The 16,818-nt window shown below is 42.0% G+C and overlaps 1 non-coding gene across 1 annotated transcript; it reads right to left on the reverse strand.

The window, feature by feature from the left end:
• Positions 1-10,146: 10,146 nt before the first annotated feature.
• On the reverse strand, positions 10,147-10,219 carry TRNAR-ACG (transfer RNA arginine (anticodon ACG)). The gene has a single exon. It is a non-coding gene; the product is annotated as a tRNA-Arg (tRNA).
• Positions 10,220-16,818: the final 6,599 nt, after the last annotated feature.

Here is a 16,818-nt window from a genome sequence, read left to right on the forward strand (position 1 = left end):
GCCGGTTGCCGTCCTGGCGTCTTTGCTACCCTTGCATCGCCCTTGCCAGTTTGCATCGTTTCAATCCTGCTACACATACCACGAGTGCAGCCGTCGTAGGGACACAAGGTCAGACCAGACCTACGATTTATGCGATGCTTTTGTCACTCAGGATTTAGGACTTGCTGAATCGGTTGTACTGCTAGCTGACTAATCACTAATCACGTTTGGCTAACATCTATGGATTAGTACTTGCTGTTCTTAAGTTTGTAGTAGCTGCTAATTAGTCCTCATTATTTGAAAAGACTAGTTCTGTTCGTTGTAGCACTGCTGTGTGGTAATTCATCCCAATGGTCAAGTCGCTGTTTTATGTGCTGAAAGAAGTATGTCTAGCTAAGCTCTATTGCGGTATCAGTTTGAAGTAAAGCTGCGTACCTGTAGTTTCAGTTTTTTTTAACTAGCATGTTAGCACATCTCTTTTGCTCTGATTGCTGAAAGCATTATGTAATTAGCATTCATGTTTCAGGCATCGACCTCTGTTTGCACTTGAGGAAGACGGCACAGTGGCATGGCGGCGTGAATACGCGTGATTTTGCATCAGGAAATGCGCAATGAAACTTATCTTTTAAGCACCACAAGTTTTTCATATGAAATTAGATACATATGTGCATGTACATCTATATACATTATAGATAGTCTTAAAGGCCCATATCGTGACTCCGCCTTAGGGCCCTGAAAGACATAGAGCCGGCCCTGATTGTTGTTTACAAAACTCTTCGTAATTTGAAATGGAAAGGAGGGAGTATCATGTATAGGGAACAATGCAACTCCATTTTTTGGTCTCCAATTATCGTCATTAATGAAACTTTCGTTACTTAAAGCTAGGCAATGTAGGGTGGAATAAGAACATAGATTTGAATATTTTTTCTTCTTCAAAATTTCCCATATGATTGACATATATCTGTTGTGGTGTGCCTCTTATCAGCAAGCATCACCTGCCATGAATTCTTCGATGAAGAAAAGTGGGATTACTGATTCACACACTCCTACCACACCGAAGCCGCAGAAAGCATAGGTACATATAAGCCCAATTTTCTTTTAGTACAATATCGAATTTCACTGCCAAAGAAAAAAGTTATGACCTTTCTAATTTTTCTATCATCCGCTAATGTGAGGATGCATCACCCGTCATGGCTTTTGTAAATAAAGGGCCAACGGCTAGAGAGAAGATATGTATATACACTCTCCGTTCCAAAATATAAGTTTTTTTTAGAGATTTCAATATGAACTACATGCGGATGTATATAGACGTATTTTAGAGTGTAGATTCACTCATTTTGCTCCGTATGTAGTCCATATTGAAATTTATAAAAAAGACTTATATTCCAGGGAGTATTATTTTATTGAAAAATACCACATGTACGTAATAACAACTTGTCACACTACATTTTGCCTTTGTTTACTTTTTTGCAATTTATCTAATTATTATGATATATATTTTGCTATAAACAACTTGTCACACTACATGGTTTGCTATCAAGGTGCTATTTATGACCTTATTTGGGAAGTCTTGGACGGCAATAAGAGGGAAAAGATTGCAAACCTAATCTTAAGGGGTTATTACTACATCTATGCAATATTCGAATTCGTTCAGTAAAGTAACTAGCTTTCAATACAGAAGTTGAGGTATTTGTTGTCAACAGAAAACAAATTTTGGTAGGAAAACAAAAAAAGTTAACGATAAAGACAGAGTTTGTAGTAAATATCAAATTAAACGAAGGCATGCACACAAGACAATTGAGTCTGAAAGAAAACAGAAAGAAGGCAAACTGTTCGCGGCATACAATGACCCGAAAGATGTTAGAGTAATTTTGATTAGTCATCTGGTTTATGTAAAAGTTTGGGTCCTAAGCTAGCTAGTCGCGTGAGGAGAGCTAGTAGTAGTTCTGGCTAGTTAGATTAGGTTTCCTGGTGTGCTAATAGTGCATCAAGTAGTAGGAGTCCGGTTAGGGCTAGTATATGTGTCCAGCGTGTTTAGGTAGTATTTTAAATACGTGTAGGATTGGGTTTCTGTTTGAGTCGGTTATTAGCCTGGTCCGGTGTCTGGGTTGCTGCATATATATATGCACAGCCTAGACGTACAATGTAACATCGCAGAGAAGAAAAGGAGAAAATAAAAAGAGAAAAAAGAGAGGCATGACACGTGCCTTTGGCAAAAGTTTTATCGTGTGCGTGTTCATTGTGATTTGATGTGATCGATCCTGTGGGCAAATTCCAACAATTGGTATAAGAGCTAGGTCGATTTGAAGCCGCGCTTGCCCCGGGGTCGCGACCCGATTAGCGCCTCGGGGCGGGTGATATGGTCGCTGGGTGATGCAGCGACGATGAAGAGCGTGCCATGATGTTGCTGGGTGATGCAACGACGAGGAGGGATCTGGCGATCGTCGTTCGGCGGAGCGACAAGGAGCGAGACGGCAGGCTATCGCCGGGAAGGCGGTGGAAGATCGTTGACGGGAGCGGTGGTGCCATGGTGCGGTGCCGGAAAGTCGTCACGTCGTCCGCGGGAGATAGATGAGTCAAGGAGTCGTGCGGGTTTGCATGGTCGGTCGGTTGGTCGGTCGTGTCAGTCATCATCGTCGTCATGTCCAAGTGCTCGTCTCTGTGAGGAGGCGTTGAAGATGAAGCGCATCCAGGTCGTCTTTGTGTCTCGACGAGAGGATCAAGTTCAACTATGTGGGGGCGGTAAACCAGTGAAGGTGAGTCTCTTTAATGAGGCCATGTCTCTGCATGAGGCTAGAGTGCATGGTATAGTGCACGGGGTGGTGTGATCCACAAGGAGTCGGCATGTATCTCGCTAGGGTGGATGTCAAGTTCATCGAGTGGGGTTTTCCACAGGTTACTGGCGAGGCTGGGTAGTCCAAGGCATATTTGAGATGGTCCGTAAATTCGCCAAGTCAAAATTGGAGGGGAGATCGTTTCGATCAATGAAGCCTATCAATTTAACTTGTCGTGGTGCGAGATTGAGGAGTCGACAAGGGGTGAATCGTCAACGAGTCAAGATCAAAGAAGCACAGAGACAAAGAATCAAGATTAGGGAGAAAATGTTAGAGTAATCTTGATTAGTCATCTGGTTTATGTAAAAGTTTGGGTCCTAAGCTAGCTAGTCGCCTGAGGAGAGCTAGTAGTAGTTCTGGCTAGTTAGATTAGGTTTCCTGGTGTGCTAATAGTGCGTCAAGTAGTAGGAGTCCGGTTAGGGCTAGTATATGTGTCCAGCGTGTTTAGGTAGTATTTTAAATACGTGTAGGATTGGGTTTTTGTTTGAGTCGGTTATTAGCCTAGTCCGGTGTCTGGGTTGCTGCATATATATATGCACAGCCTAGACGTACAATGTAACATCGCAGAGAAGAAAAGGAGAAAATAAAAAGAGAAAAAAGAGAGGCATGACACGTGCCTTTGGCAAAAGTTTTGTCGTGCGCGTGTTCATCGTGATTTGATGTGATCGATTTTGTAGGGGAATTCCAACAAAAGAGCGAGCAATTACTTACAGATGGACACTTCATGAGAAGGTTCACATTGTGCACAATTAGTCACGTACTATGCCCAACTACAAAGTCAGAAGTCGGTTCAGATTGCATGAACCATAATTTGTATAAATTGGATAAGGGGGTGTTTGTTTTTAGGGACTTTTTTTGTGTAGGGACTAGAAAAAGTCTCTCATAGAGACTTTTTTACCAAACATGAGGGACTTTTTAGGGACTAAACTAGGCATTTGGGACTAAAGGAAGAAGACTCTCAAGAAGAGTCTTTTTGAGATTTTTTGGGACTTTTCCATCAATGCTCCTCCATGCATCCATTGGCCCGCCACTCCATGGTGTTGTTTGATTGTTATTTTTCTATATACTAGGGGCAACATGGTCATTTAATAGCCTCTAGAAAGGGACTAGGGACTTTTTAGTCTCTGGAAACAAACAGGGAGGGACTTTTTAGGGACTAGGGACTTTTTAGTTGGGACTAAAAAAAGTCCTAGGACTAGAGAACCAAACACCACCTAAACCTGACCCTTATAACCTCGTTGAGAGCATAAAGCACTACAAGAGCAATAAACAAGAAATCTTATTGGTAACCTCACTCTGCACAATATAGACATAGATTACTCTCCTCTGTAGTAGCCTTTGATTTAGTTCTAGGACAAGGAGAAGGTGGCAAAGAGGGAGAAGGCTCGCTTTCCGGAGGGAGATGTATGTAAATGATTTGCTACATATCCACTGCCACAAAATTGAGATTTAATTTCTTTACTATGACATATTAACCATTCATCTTATATTTTTTGAAGTAGATTATTGAGCAGCTAATGAGTGATGTGGAGAATATACTACACATATCTTTGCGTGCCAGCAATGAAGTAGTTATTGCACGTATTAACTGTATTCATCCTTCTGTAGGGCCGCGTATTACAATAAATTCGTACAACTATGCAATTAATAGAGCATAAAATCACCCAAAAAGAATACACGGACAAACATAAGTACTTCAAGCCACTTGTTGATGGTTTAACTGACATTAAACTCAATACAAATCTGACCAACATAACTCTACTTTGTTTAGAGGTAAAGCCATATTTACAAATGCACAAATTTATCTTGCAAATTGTTGTGTGAAAGAGAACACCCTTATTTCCCATGCATGATAATAGATGCAACATACCATATGAAGAAATTTTAGGTTACTTAAAAGATACTTTACTTATCTATTAGTGCGGCTCACTGCAAGTTAAACACTCGTTCTTTTTTACGTACAAGCCTTTTTCTAGGAAGCGTGACAAGTGTACATGTCACAAGGGACCACACAGAAGACATGATGAAGAGGAAGAGAATCTAGCGAACATGATAACAACACCTGCCAAGCGGCAACGAGGTGAAGGAAATATGCCCTAGAGGCAATAATAAAGTTATTATTTATTTCCTTATATCATGATAAATGTTTATTATTCATGCTAGAATTGTATTAACCGGAAACATAATACATGTGTGAATACATAGACAAACAGAGTGTCACTAGTATGCCTCTACTTGACTAGCTCGTTAATCAAAGATGGTTATGTTTCCTAACCATGGACAAAAGAATTGTTATTTGATTAACGAGGTCACATCATTAGTTGAATGATCTGATTGACATGACCCATTCCATTAGCTTAGCACACGATCATTTAGTATGTTGCTATTGCTTTCTTCATGACTTATACATGTTCCTATGACTATGAGATTATGCAACTCCCGTTTGCCGGAGGAACACTTTGGGTGCTACCAAACGTCACAACGTAACTGGGTGATTATAAAGGAGTACTATAGGTGTCTCCAAAGGTAGATGTTGGGTTGGCGTATTTCGAGATTAGGATTTGTCACTCCGATTGTCGGAGAGGTATCTCTGGGCCCTCTCGGTAATGCACATCACTTAAGCCTTGCAAGCATTGCAACTAATGATGTTAGTTGCGGATGATGTATTACGGAACGAGTAAAGAGACTTGCCAGTAACGAGATTGAACTAGGTATTGGATACCGACGATCGAATCTCGGGCAAGTAACATACCGATGACAAAGGGAACAACGTATGTTGTTATGCGGTCTGACCGATAAAGATCTTCGTAGAATATGTAGGAGCCAATATGGGCATCCAGGTCCCGCTATTGGTTATTGACCGGAGACGTGTCTCGGTCATGTCTACATTGTTCTCGAACCGTAGGGTCCGCACGCTTAAGGTTTCGATGACAGTTGTATTATGAGTTTATGAGTTTTGATGTATCGAAGGAGTTCGGAGTCCCGGATGAGATCGGGGACATGACGAGGAGTCTCGAAATGGTCAAGACGTAAAGATCGATATATTGGATGACTATATTCGGACATCGGAAAGGTTCCGAGTGATTCGGGTATTTTCGGAGGTACCGGGGTAGTTACGGGAGAAGTAATGGGCCTTGATGGGCTTTAGTGGGAAGAGGAAAAGGCTGCTGCGCCCCCCCCTCCCCTTTGGTCCGAATTGGACTAGGGAAAAGGGGGCCGGCCACCTCTCCTTCTCCTCCTATTCCTTCTCCCTTCCTCCCCTCTTGATGGACTCCTACTAGGACTTGGAGTCCTAGTAGGACTCCCATCCTGGCCGCACCTTATGCCTTGGCCGGCTTCCTCCTCCTTCATCCTTTATATACAGGGGCAGGGGGCACCCCATAGACACACAAGTGGATCATTGTTGATCGTTCCTTAGCCGTGTGCGGTGCCCCCTGCCACCAAATTCCACCTCGGTCATATCGTTGTAGAGCTTAGGCGAAGCCCTGCGTCGGTAGTACATCAAGATCGTCACCACGCCATCGTGCTGACGGAACTCTTCCTCGATGCTTTGCTGGATCGGAGCCCGAGGATCGTCATCGAGCTGAACGTGTGCTAAGAACTCGGAGGTGCCGGAGTAACGGTGCCTGGATCGGTCGGATCGGGAAGAAGACGTACGACTACTTCCTCTACGTTGTGTCAACGCTTCCGTTGCGATCTACAAGGGTACGTAGATCAGACTCTCCCCCTCGTTGCTATGCATCACCATGATCTTGCGTGTGCGTAGGAAAATTTTCGAAATTACTACGTTCCCCAACACGAGGGCCTTCAGAAATTAATTCGCCATATGCAGAAGAGATACAACACATCTAGCTGATGAGGATACCACAAACATTAATGCCTATGGGACGTTGCGCCGCTCAGACAGGAAATCAATCTCTCTTATTGTTATGTGGCTGCTAGAAGGAGGGCGCCGTACTCTTAACACTTGTCAAGAAGGAAGATGAGTATTCCTGCTATGATCATGAAAAGAGACAACTTGTGGTATGTTGCACACATCGTTGTCTATCATCCAGTTATATAGCATTGCTATTTTTATACTTTTAACATGGATAAATCCACATAGTAAGTGCATGTTTGAAAAATTAACCTAAGGCATTTTATCATCTTGGTTGTTTACCCATTCTAGTGTTTCTTTCAGACCCGCACTTAGCATGTGGATTTATCCATTTGACAAACTATAGAAAGATGTGTGTGACATACCACGAAGGTGACTCTTTCCATGGTCATAGTAGGAATACCCATCTTCCTTAATGAATAAAGAGGTTTATTTTGTGATTGACCGACGCAGTGTCCCATTGGCATTAATGTTTCATCCTCATCTATATGTGTTGTATCTTCTTCTGCAGATGACGATTTAGTGCTTGAAGACCTCACTGTCGCTTGGCAGGTGTGTCACTGCCATGTTTGGTAGATTCCCCTTCGTCTTCATCATGTCTTTCGTGTGCTCCCTTGTGTCATGTGCACTTGTCACCTTTCTTACAAAAGCTTCTACATAAAGGAGAATGAGTGGTTAACATGCGTTGAGCCACACTAGTAGATAAGCAGAATATCTTTTAAAGAACTTGAAATTCTTAATCTGGTATGTCGGGCAGAACGAACCTTTTATCCTGCATTGGAAATAAGGGGTGCTTTATTTCACACACAAATGTGCAAGATAAACTGTGTATTTGTGAATATGAATTTACCTTTGTTCACTTGACAACACGGAGTAGTGTTCTGTTGGTCAGGTTTGTATTGAGTTCAATGTCAGCTAAACCATCAACAAGTGGCTTGAAGTACTTATGTTCGTCCATGTATTTTTGAGTGATTTTATGTTCTATTACTTGCATAGTTGTATTTTTTTTGCAATATGCGGCCGTGCATATAGAAGGATGAATATAGTTAGAATAAGTTTTGTAGTATGAAAATGCAATAAATAGGCTTCAGATTGTGCGTACTCCATTGATGGCATGGACAGCTCTGTGTAGTACATAATCCACATCACTCATGAGATGAATGGTTAGTATGTTGTAGTAAACAAAGTAAAACTCAATTCTGTGGCAGTGGACATGTAGCAAATCATTTACATACATCTCCCTCTGCAAAGTGGGCCTTCTCCCTCTTTGCCACTTTCTCCTTGTCCCAGTACCAAATCAAAGGCTTTTGACGAGGAGAGTAATCTATGTCTATACTGTGTTTAACTTTATCCACATAGAAATAATTAGTCATTATGTATTCCCTCTAAGAGAGTGAGGTTACCAACAAAATTTGTTTCTTTATTGATCTTGTATTGCTTTGAGCTCTCAATGAGGGATCAAGTATCATGGTTGCCCATATTATATTATTTATATCATTTTCGTCCAACATAACGTTCATGTAATCTCAACTGACTTATGATTTTATAGTTAGACATAGTAGGCGACTAATAACGCACAATGTGAACCTTCTTATGAAGTACTCACTTGGAGATCCTTTGTTTTCTTTGATTTGTTGTACTAGGACTTTGTAAGTAATTGCCTGCTCTTTTGGGTCTCCAACCATCTCCACAATTGCTTGCTTCACCGCTTAGAGCAACAGGCATCCTGCCACCCTCGTACGATGTCTTTGCAACACCTCGTCCTGCCCATTATAGCATGGACGCTGGAGCGCAATCCATTTCCCTTGGCACATCATCGTCCACCTTTGCAGCATCCGCGCTCAACGCTTGTAGCATTGATTCGTGGGCGGCCAGCTTCGCAGCCCACCCACTACTACTTGCAACACTATTCCATGTGTGCCGGCTATCTTGCAACTTGCAACACCGCCCCATGTGGTGGCTTGTCTCCCGAGTTTGCAGCAGACATCGTCTCCTCACGTGGAATTGCAATAGCTTCGAGAGGCTGTAGGGCATGCAAGATGGCACTAGCCGGCTTGTTGCAACGGGGTAGGAGACTATAGGAGTTGGCAACAGAGGTCGGCACCTAGTGTGGGGATTTTTTTTGGAAAGAATAGTCATGGCTGACGACGAAGAAGGCAAAGCGAATGTTTTTTTTGAGACAAGGCAAATCGAATGAGTATTTTTAGACAAAGCAAAGCGAATGAGTGGTTGCGGTAGAGGATAATGGTAACTAGGGGTCCGACGAGTATTATATCGGGTGGTGGACGGTGCGATTTGGTGGGCCAACTAGCATGCTCTGATTGTTCAAAGCTTGTGCTACCCTTACTTTGGGGTGCCATGTGTCATGTGTGGCTGTCAGCCCCCCTGATTTTATTTGTACTAGGTAATTGTTCATGTGTTGCAACAAAAGAAAAAAACACAATATCCCTAGCCCAATAAGCATGGCACAAGACCCCCCCCCCCCTTAAACAATATACCATAAAGTTCTCAATTCAATTTGCATGCCATGGAGCCCACAATATATAAATGATTAATAGTCAATAGTGCAAAAAATAGTTACAAAGACGGAAAGACCACACACTAAGACTAATACATTTCCATCATCATGATAATTAAAATAACATTTGCAGACTCCTTCCGGCTAAACATCAACAACATCACAAGACCAAAGAAAAAAAAAGAAGATATGTATGGAAAATGAACTTATAAAAAAAATGTCAATATGGGTGAATCAATGCTGCTATCTGAAAGTGTGTCACGCAAGTTACCATCGCTCCAGTGCATACTTCATATGAACACTTGTTGACAACAATCTGATGAAAAAGGAATACAAACCCACCATACATATATATTTAGTAAATGATTATATTTGATAAGGCAAAGCTACTTCGCTGCACCTATCTTAACCAAACTTTTCTTATCTGAGAGTGAGAAGGCAAAAAGTTGAGAGAGAACAATTTCTTATTTTAACCCCAAAAATAGCTCTTGAAGAAAGAGAACTCGCAGGTGAGCAAGCCAACGTGGCAGTCATTAATTTAGTCAGAGTCAACAATCCCAGCCCCTGAGTGCCACGTCACCAAATCCTCTCCTAGAAACGCCAAAAGGTTCAAAATGACCGGGATATGCAAGGTTAGGGTATAGATTTCAGAGATTTAGACGTGAGGGTTTATTTTTGTCGAGCTCTACAATCATAAGGTTTATTTCAGACTTAACTCAAGACTGTAGGAGTTGGCAATAACGGTCGGCGCCTAGTGTGGGAAAAAAAGTTTAGAAAGAATAGTCCTGGTTGATAATGAAGAAGGCAAAGCGAATGAGTGGTTGCGATAGAGGATAAGGATAACTATGGGTCAGGCGAGTATTATATCGGGCAGTGGACGGCGTGTTTTGGTGAACCCAAAAAATAGCTCTTCAAAAAAGAGAAGGTTTCCACAAAGTCGACTCCGCTGGGGATCGAACCCAGAATCTCTGGTTTCGTAGACCAGCGCCTTATCCATTGGGCCACGGAGTCCTGACGAATGTAATCAAACGGTAACCTTACTCACTCCTCCATTAGACACTAGTGACTGAATGGCCATGCGGATTAGTGGCGGCATCTGTGTCACCACTTGGCAATCAGACCTGACATTACAACGAACCAATTGTAACCTCAAAATGCAGCTGCTCCTGTTGGTACACGGCCACTTGTAGAAAAAAGCCCTTTAGTCCCGGTTCGCAACAGCCTTTAGTCCCGGCTGTGCAACCGGGACTAAATAAGCGCGACTAAAGACCCCCCTTTTAGCCGCGGCTCTTACGGACCGCGACAAAAGTCTTTAGTCCCGGTTCTTGTGGCTGACCGGGACCAAAGGCCCGCCACGTGGGCGCCCGTGGTCCGTCGGGGCCGAGGACCTTTAGTCCCGGCTCTCGTGGCCAACCGGGACTAAAGGCCTCCTCTGCAGGTTTAGGGTTTTAGCCCCCCTAAACCTGGTTTCTTTTTAATTTGTAGTGTTTTATTTGTTTTATATTTTATTTTGTGTTTTATTTTATTTTTGATGAAGTTTCAGTACACATATTCTACGCTTCTATATACATGCATATGAAATTTCAAACAAGAAGAATTCAAGAGGAATATATAATATATATTCAATCTCGGGTGACCATATACAACTTCGAACAAGTTTCCATACACAATTAGGATGGATGACCATATACAACTTCGAACAAGTTCCAATCTCGGGTATGCATATAAATTTCTTCGTCCTCGGTATAGTGTTGTCCTTTAGGATTGATGACTTCCCTCATGAAAAATCCTGCTAATTCTTCTTGAATTGGTCGGAAGCGAGCTTCTGGACTAAGCCTCCTCCGCAAGTTATCCGTCGCGTTCCGCACGCTAGCTGATGCCTTCCGCTCAGTGGTTTGTCTCCGGATGTTCTCACAAACATAGTATCCACATAGATCGGTCCCCGATGGCTGCTTATCCACATTAACTAACTTTCTGAAATCTAGCTCATGTTTGAATTCACCGACAGTTTCTTCTGAGAACCGTCTCCAAACCCTACAGGGCAAAGAAAATTAAATGAATAAGGGATTTATTAGTTAGTTGATATTAGGAAATGAAGAGACCGATCGATATAGAGCTCAAATGATTGAAAATAATTACTTTTGCAGCATTTTTCTCATGTCGGCCCAACGCTTTGGATCCGAATCCTTAGAGTCCATGATTAGAACTGTGGAGGTGTGAAGTTCAATATTTAGCAGAATCCAGTGGAACCTGCGGACACGTTACATGCACAGTCATGCATAACTCATCGATTAGACATACCATGCATGGAGTAAACAAAATAGAATGGGCACAAGAGAGAAACACTCACCCAAAATGGTAAGGAAATAGAATATGACTTTTGAGTTGATGCTTTCTAAGAAACTTGTACAGGTCTTTCTCCATGTCTTTGTGGTAATGTTCTAACACATGTCCATTAACGATATGTGGGTCAATGAACCCAACATCATGGAAGTTTCTTATTTTGCATTCCCAAATCTTCAATCTGCATAATAGCGTACGCAACAATATAGTTAGGACAATATATATATGTTGGGGAACGCAGTAATTTCAAAAATTTTCCTACGCACACGCAAGATCATGGTGATGCACAGCAACGAGAGGGGAGAGTGTTGTCTACGTACCAACGCAGACCGACTGCGGAAGCGATCACACAACGTAGAGGAAGTAGTCGTACGTCTTCTTCCCGATCCGACCGATCCAAGCACCGTTACTCCGGCACCTCCGAGTTCTTAGCACACGTTCAGCTCGATGACGTTCCTCGGGCTCCGATCCAGCAAAGCGTCGAGGAAGAGTTCCGTCAGCACGACGGCGTGATGACGATCTTGATGTACTACCGACGCAGGGCTTCGCCTAAGCACTACAACGGTACGATCGAGGTGGAATTTGGTGGCAGGGGGCACCGCACACGGCTAAGGAACGATCTCAAGGATCAAGTTGTGTGTCTTGGGGTGCCCCCCGCCCCCGTATATAAAGGTTGGAGGAGGGGGAGCCGGCCGGCCAGGGAGAGGAGGCGCAGGGGAGTCCTACTCCCACCGGGAGTAGGACTCCTCCCCCCAATCCTAATCCAATTAGGACTCCCGGGGGGAAGGGGGCGCCGGCCAGCTTGGGCTTGTCCCTTTTCTCTTTTTCCACTAAGGCCCAATAGGCCCATTAGTCTCCCGGGGGGGTTCCGGTAACCCTCCCGGTATTCCGGTAAAATCCCGATTTCACCCGGAACACTTCCAATGTCCAAACATAGGCTTCCAATATATCAATCTTTACGTCTCGACCATTTCGAGACTCCTCGTCATGTCCGTGATCTCATCCGGGACTCCGAACAACCTTCGGTACATCAAAATGCATAAACTCATAATAACTGTCATCGTAACGTTAAGCGTGCGGACCCTACGGTTCGAGAACAATGTAGACATGACCGAGACACGTCTCCGGTCAATAACCAATAGCGGGACCTGGATGCCCATATTGGCTCCTACATATTCTACGAAGATCTTTATCGGTCAGACCGCATAACAACATACGTTGTTCCCTTTGTCATCGGTACGTTACTTGCCCGAGATTCGATCGTCGGTATCCAATACCTAGTTCAATCTCGTTACCGGCAAGTCTCTTTACTCGTTCCGTAATACATCATCTCACAACTAATCATATTAGTTGTAGTGCTTGCAAGGCTTATGTGATGTGCATTACCGAGAGGGCCCAGAGATACCTCTCCGACAATCGGAGTGACAAACCCTAATCTCGAAATACGCCAACCCAACATCTACCATTGGAGACACCTGTAGTACTCCTTTATAATCACCCAGTTACGTTGTGACGTTTGGTAGTACCCAAAGTGTTCCTCTGGTAAACGGGAGTTGCATAATCTCATAGTTATAGGAACATGTATAAGTCATGAAGAAAGCAATAGCAACATACTAAACGATCGGGTGCTAAGCTAATGGAATGGGTCATGTCAATCAGATCATTCAACTAATGATGTGACCTCGTTAATCAAATAACAACTCCTTGTTCATGGTTAGGAAACATAACCATCTTTGATTAACGAGCTAGTCAAGTAGAGGCATACTAGTGACACTCTGTTTGTCTATGTATTCACACATGTATTATGTTTCCGGTTAATACAATTCTAGCATGAATAATAAACATTTATCATGATATAAGGAAATAAATAATAACTTTATTATTGCCTCTAGGGCATATTTCCTTCAGTCTCCCACTTGCACTAGAGTCAATAATCTAGTTCACATCGCCATGTGATTTAACAGCAATAGTTCACATCACCATGTGATTAACACCCATAGTTCACATCGTCATGTGACCAACACTCAAAGGGTTTACTAGAGTCAGTAATGTAGTTCACATCTCTATGTGATTAACACCCAAAGAGTACCAAGGTGTGATCATGTTTTGCTTGTGAGATAATTTTAGTCAACGGGTCTGTCACATTCAGATCCGTAAGTATTTTGCTATGTCTACAATGCTCTACACGGAGCTACTCTAGCTAATTGCTCCCACTTTCAATATGTATCCAGATTGAGACTTTAGATTCATCTGGATCAGTGTCAAAAACTTGCATCGACGTAACCCTTTACGACGAACCTTTTTGTCATGTCCATAATCGAGAAACATATCCTTATTTCACTAAGGATAATTCTGACCACTGTCCAGTGATCTACTCCTAGATCACTATTGTACTCCCTTGCCAAATCAGTGCAGGGTATACAATAGATCTGGTACACAGCATGGCATACTTTATAGAACCTATGAATGAGGCATAGGGAATGACTCTCATTCTCTTTCTATCTTCTGCCGTGGTCGGGCTTTGAGTCTTTACTCAACTTCACACCTTGTAACACAGGCAAGAAACTTTTTCTTTGACTGTTCCATTTTGAACTACTTCAAAATCTTGTCAAGGTATGTACTTATTGAAAAACTTATCAAGCGTCTTGATCTATCTCTATAGATCTTAAAGCTCAATATGTAAGCAGCTTTATCGAAGTCTTTCTTTGAAAAACTCCTTTCAAACACTCCTTTATGCTTTACAGAATAATTCTACATTATTTCCAATCAACAATATGTCATTCACATATACTTATCAGAAATGCTGTAGTGCTCCCACTCACTTTCTTGTAAATACAGGCTTCACCGCAAGTCTGTATAAAACTATATGCTTTGATCAACTCATCAAAGCGTATATTCCAACTCCGAGATGCTTGCACCAGTCCACAGATGGATCGCTGGAGCTTTCACATTTTGTTAGCACCTTTCGGATTGACAAAACCTTCTGTTGCATCATATACAACTCTTCTTTAATAAATCCATTAAGGAATGCAGTTTTGTTTATCCATTTGCCAGATTTCATAAAATGCGGCAATTACTAACATGATTCGGACAGACTCAAGCATAGATACGAGTGAGAAGCTCTCATCGTAGTTAACACCTTTGAACTTTGTCGAAAATCTTTTTGCGACAATTCTAGCTTTGTGGATAGTAACACTACTATCAGCGTCCATCTTCCTCTTGAAGATCCATTTATTTTCTATGGCTTGCCGATCATCGGGCAAGTCAACCAAAGTCCATACTTTGTTTTCATACATGAATCCCATCTCAGATTTCATGGCCTCAAGCCATTTTGCGGAATCTGGGCTCATCATCGCTTCCTCATAGTTCGCAAGTTTATCATGGTCTAGTAACATGACTTCCAGAATAGGATTACCGTACCACTCTGGTGCGGATCTCACTCTGGTTTACCTACGAGATTCGGTAGTAACTTGATCTGAAGTCACATGATCATCATCATTAGCTTCCTCACTAATTGGTATAGGTGTCACAGAAACAGTTTTCTGTGATGTACTACTTTCCAATAAGGGAGAAGGTACAATTACCTTATCAAGTTTTCTACTTTCCTCCCACTCACTTCTTTCGAGAGAAACTCCTTCTCTAGAAAAACTCCGAATTTAGCAACAAAAGTCTTGCCTTCGGATCTGTGATAGAAGGTGTACCCAACTGTCTCCTTTGGGTATCCTATGAAGACATATTTCTCCGATTTGAGTTTGAGCTTATCGAGATGAAACTTTTTCACATAAGCATCGCAACTCCAAACTTTAAGAAACGACAGCTTAGGTTTCTTGCCAAACCATAGTTCACACGGTGTCGTCTCAACGGATTTAGATGGTGCCCTATTTAACGTGAATGCAGCTGTCTCTAATGCATAACCCCAAAACGATAGTGGTAGATCGGTAAGATACATCATAGATTGTACTATATCCAATAAAGTACGGTTATGACGTTCGGACAAACCATTATGCTGTGGTGTTCCAGGTGGCGTGCGTAGTGAAACTATTTCACATTGTTTTAACTGAAGACCAAACTCGTAACTCAAATATTTTACCTCTGCGATCATATCGTAGAAACTTTTATTTTCTTGTCACAATGATTTTCCACTTCACTCTGAAATTCTTTGAACTGTTCAAATGTTTCAGACTTATGTTTCATCAATTAGATATCCCCATATCTGCTCAAATCATCTTGTGAAGGTCAGAAAATAATGATACCTGTTGCAAGCCTTAAATATTCATCAGACCACATACATCAGTATGTATGATTTCCAACAAATCTGTTGCTTGCTTCATTGTTCCGGAGAACGGCGTTTTAGTCATCTTGCCCATAAGGCATGATTCGCAAGCATCAAGTGATTCATAATCAAGTGATTCCAAAAGCCCATCGGCATGGAGTTTCTTCATGCGCTTTATACCAATATGACCTAAACGGCAGTGCCACAAATAAGTTGCACTATCATTATTAACTTTGCATCTTTTGGTTTCAATATTATGAATATGTGTATCACTACGATCGAGATCCAACGAACTTGTTTCATTGGGTGTATGACCATCGAAGGTTTTATTCATGTAAACAGAACAACAATTATTCTCTGACTTTAATGAATAACCGTATTGCAATAAACATGATCAAATCATATTCATACTCAACGCAAAAACCAAATAACACTTATTTAAGTTCAACACTAATCCCGAAAGTATATGAGAGTGTGCGATGATGATCATATCAATCTTGGAACTACTTCCAACACCCATCGTCACTTCACCCTTAACTAGTCTCTGTTTATTCTGCAACTCCTGTTTCGAGTTACTACTCTTAGCAACTGAACCAATATCAAATACCGAAGGGTTGCTATAAACACTAGTAAAGCACACATCAATAACATGTATATCAAATATACTTTTGTTCACTTTGCCATCCTTCTTATCCGCCAAATACTTGGGGCAGTTCCGCTTCCAGTGACTAGTCCCTTTGCAGTAGAAGCACTTAGTCTCAGGCTTAGGATCAGACTTGGGCTTCTTCACTTGAGCAGCAACTTGCTTGCCGTTTCTTCTTGAAGTTCCCCTTCTTCCCTTTGCCCTTTTCTTGAAACTAGTGGTCTTTTCAACCATCAACACTTGATGTTTTTCTTGATTTCTACCTTCGTTGATTTCAGCATCACGAAGAGCTTGGGAGTTGTTTCTGTTATCCCTTGCATATTATAGCTCATCACGAAGTTCTACTAACTT

Source organism: Triticum aestivum, chromosome 6A (genome assembly GCF_018294505.1).
Source record: "Triticum aestivum cultivar Chinese Spring chromosome 6A, IWGSC CS RefSeq v2.1, whole genome shotgun sequence".
Lineage (NCBI taxonomy): Eukaryota > Viridiplantae > Streptophyta > Magnoliopsida > Poales > Poaceae > Triticum > Triticum aestivum.